Raw genomic sequence first — 4,086 nt, 5'->3', positions numbered from 1 at the left:
CGACCGTCCGCGCGATAACGGATGACTGGGAGAGGCAGGGGCTTAATGGGTTTTTCCCTGCGATCAGTTAACCCGAGCCCAGTGGCCCTGGTGACAGGGCGGGAGGGGAGGGCTCGGGCTCAAGGGCCTCCCTGCGCTGGCTGTTTTCCAATCCTGCGCCTGATGACACAGATTTCCCTAACACTGACAGGGCGAAGAGCTCTCTGGCTCCTCAGACCCGCCCCAGGCAGCCGTCAGCCCGACGGGGGAGGGGAGCGGGCTGGCAGGGCCTGGCTGCAGAGGCACCGGGTGCATGGATACAAGTGTGCACCCTCCGGGGCCACGCGTGGGGCCAGACATGACCATGCACGGCTAGCCACCACATCATATACAGATGCCCAGCCCGGGGACACAGCAGGACATGCAGACCTGATAATCAGAGCCATACCCGCTCACACGCTCACTTCCAGACACACACACATTTATACATGTGCACAGATATCCAGATGGAAAGATGCATGGTGACGCACTCACTCCCAGACACGAAGGCACACTCAGACACATTCATGTATGAATGCACGTATGAACATGGACATAGACACACATTCACACACAGATACTCATAAATATACAAGGACACACACATGCACACAAATCATACCTCCAGACACACACTGCCAGAAGCACACCTCAGGGCACCGTGAGCAGACGCTCCCCCGCCACAGGCATGTCCACACAGGCACCCACAGGCACCCATTCACACACACACCGTGGGCAGCACAGCTGTCGTGAAGAGACCCCTCCCCAGCCCCCAATATCCCAGCCCTGTAGCATGTTCTCCCTCCTCCTCAGCTGCCTAGGGCAGCCTCCCTCTCCCAGCTCCTGCTTCCAGTCTCACCTCATTCCCATCCAGACTCCACCCCAGCAGAAGCCCAGCTCTGAGGACCACCTTCCCACTCACTGAGCTCCTCCCCACAGGAAGCCCTGTCCTCACCCCACCTACCAGGAAGGCAAGCCTGTGCCGCCGGCCTTCCCCTGAGATCTGGCTCCCCTGGTTCACTGGTTCAGTGAACGTGTGCTGAGCCCCTGTCATGTTGTAGAGCTGCATGCCACTCAGGATACACGGGTGAACAACACGGGTGGAGAGCCCACCTGCATGAGACTTTCCTTCTAATGGGAAAGATGGGCAGTGAGCAGAGGACACGTGCATGAGAAGCTTGGTGCTGGGGAAAGCAGTCCAGAGCAGGGGAGGCAGGGGTGGGGGTGGAGTAGGAAGGCCCGTTTGAGAGGAGGTGAGGGGCTCCAGGCAGAAGGAGCACCATATGACAGGAGCAAGGGGCCGCCTGCCCCGTTCAGTGGGGGACGGGAGGGAGATGAAAAGAAGGCCCCAAAGGCGCAAAGGCCACCCCTGTGGGGCTGGACAGGCCACTCTGAGGCCCTGGAATTGACCCTGAGTGAGACAGGAGCTGGAATGCAGGGAGGCCAACGAAGGCTAGCGCGTTAGCCCAGGAGAAAGTTGTGCAGGTCTGGGCCAGCGCCAGTGAGAGGAGTGAGTGTCTGGGTCCTGGGTGAATTTCAGAGAGAGGACCAATAGATGTTACTGATGGGCTGGTGAGGGTGAGGGGAGGTCAGGCCAGCCCGGGGCAATATCTTAGATGGGAAGAAACGGTGGAGGGAAGGTCAGAGTTCTAGGGTTTTATCTGGTTGAAGGTGGAATCATGAGTCCCAGTGATACCCCTATCCCAGTCCCCAGAATATATCACCTCTGTGGCAAATGGGATTTTGCAGGTTTTTTAAGTTATGAATCTTGAGATTGGGAAATTATACTAGATTATCCAGGTGGCCCAATGTGATTACAAAGTGGGTCCTTATAAGAGGGAGGCCAGAGGGTCAGAGTCAGAAAGGGACCTACGCTGCTGGCTTTGAAGAAAGAGGCAGGGGCCACGAGCCAAGGACGGAGGAGGCCTCTAGAAGCTCGTCCTCCCTCCAGAATAACCAGCTGCCAACACCCTGACGCCACTACTTCTGGCCTCCAGAACTATGAAAGGACACATTTGTTTTGCTTCAGCAGTGAAATTTGTGGTCATTTGTCACAGCAGGGAGAAGAAACTCATGCAGGCGTGTGCAGTGGGAGCTCTTAGAAGATATCTGTGTGCACAAGTTATGAGGACCGGTGGCAGGCTGAGATTTGGGGGTCTGCCTCTAGGAGGCATGTGAAGCCCTGAAACTGGGTGAGTACAAGAAAAGGACCTGCCTGAACCCTGGGAGCCCCCAAGTTAAGAGGTAAGGGAGAGGAGATAAACGAGAAAAGGAGGGTTTCTCTAGAAGCCAAGAAACTGCATCAAAATGGAAGAAGTGGATAAACAGCAGTGATAGGTTCGTGCAGCGGAAAGCCACTCTGCAGTAAGAAGGGATTAGCTGCTGATACGAGCCACAACACCAGTGACTCTCACACCATCGTGCTGACAAAAGAAGCTCTACACAAAAGAACACAGACCGTAGGATTCCATTTATATGCAATTCTGGAAAATGCAAAATAATCCTAGTGACAGAAAGCAGATCTTTGGTTCCCCAGGGCTGTGGTTTTGGGGTGGGAACTGACTGCAGGTGGGCTCTAGGGGACTTTTTGGGCTGATGCGAGTGTTCTGTGGCTCCATGGTGGTCGTTACAAGTATGAGTGCTTTTGTAAAAACTCATTAAATTGCACATTTCCAATGAGAGCATTTTACTGTATGTAAATTATACCTCAATAAAACCAATTTAAGAAAAACAACAGAGAAGAGTGATCATGTCAACTCCTGCAGGCAGGTAAGGGATGGGGCCTGAGAATTGCTAACCCTGCGGCACCCTTCGGTGGGCTTGGGCCAGAGAGGGTGGCTTAAGAGCCCTGGTGTGGATCACCATGGTCTAAGGTGATCAGGGCACTCCATCATATTGACCTGTAGTTGGGAAAGTGTGGTGGGCTTGTGACCCAGCTGTGGCCAATGCTACCTGGGGAAGTTGGCTGGGGGTCTCAGGGAAAGCTTCTCCCCTAGTGCAACACACAATAACACAGGCAGGACTTCGTGCCCACCCTACATCTCCCTGGGTGCGAGTGTGTCACAGGAGTGTGGGAGGCTTGGAGCTGTGACAGGCATTCCCCCCACCATGGAGAGAAGGCAGGAGAAGGCAGAGACACTCACATGGACCCTGGTTTTTTTAGAGGGGTGCTGGGGGGATAGAGTCTAGCTCTGTCACCCAAGCTGGAGTGCAATAGCACAATCTTGGCTCAATGCAACCTCTGCCCCCTAGGTTCAAGGGATCCTCCCACCTCAGCCTCCCAAATAGATGGGATTACGATCATGCGCCATCGTACCTGGCTAATTTTTGTATTTTTAGTAGCGATGGGGTCTCCCCATGTTGGCCAGGCTGGTCTCAAACTCCTGGCCACAAGTGATCTGGCCACCTCAGCCTCCCACAGTGCTGGCATGAGCCAGCATACCCGGCACATGCACTCTGGTATTGTCAGCTCTCTGAAGCCACCCCGGCTTGTTACTCTCCATAACCCATCCAGACACCCAGGGCTTAGAAGGCCGACCCCTGCAGACTCCAACCAGTTTGGCTGCCTTGCAGCGACACTGGCCAGTGTGGGTGCTGGAGAGAGATTGGAGGGAAGTAAAAGAGGCTTGGGTGTTGGCTCGCATCCCTCCCTGCTCTGGGCACCCTTATCTGGAGAGGCTGCACCCCTCCCTCCTAGCGGCACCTTCTGTCTGAGGCCCCTCCCCTGAGCTCTGGCAACACTGTTTCCTTCCTAGACCTTCAGGCCTGGAGTGGCAACAGCTCGCAGCATTGCTAACTTCTGGGTGCCTCCTTGTCCCTGGTGAGTCCTTGGCATCTTGTCCAGGCCTCTGTAAACAGTTCCTTCACTCAGGCCCACACAACTGCCTGGCTCCTGATTTACAGCTATTACACGACCATCAAATATGCCTACACCTGAGTGCACTGCTGGTTAGCCGGAAGCATTCCTGACAGGCTCACCGAGAAGCCCACCACCGGTAGGGGACAGACAGCCAAGCAGATAATTATACGATCACAAATGCACGTCACTAAAGGTGAGCCCCAGAGTGG

The sequence above is a fragment of the Theropithecus gelada genome, chromosome 1, assembly GCF_003255815.1.
Source record: "Theropithecus gelada isolate Dixy chromosome 1, Tgel_1.0, whole genome shotgun sequence".
NCBI lineage: Eukaryota > Metazoa > Chordata > Mammalia > Primates > Cercopithecidae > Theropithecus > Theropithecus gelada.
Note: the sequence above shows the minus strand (reverse complement) of the source record.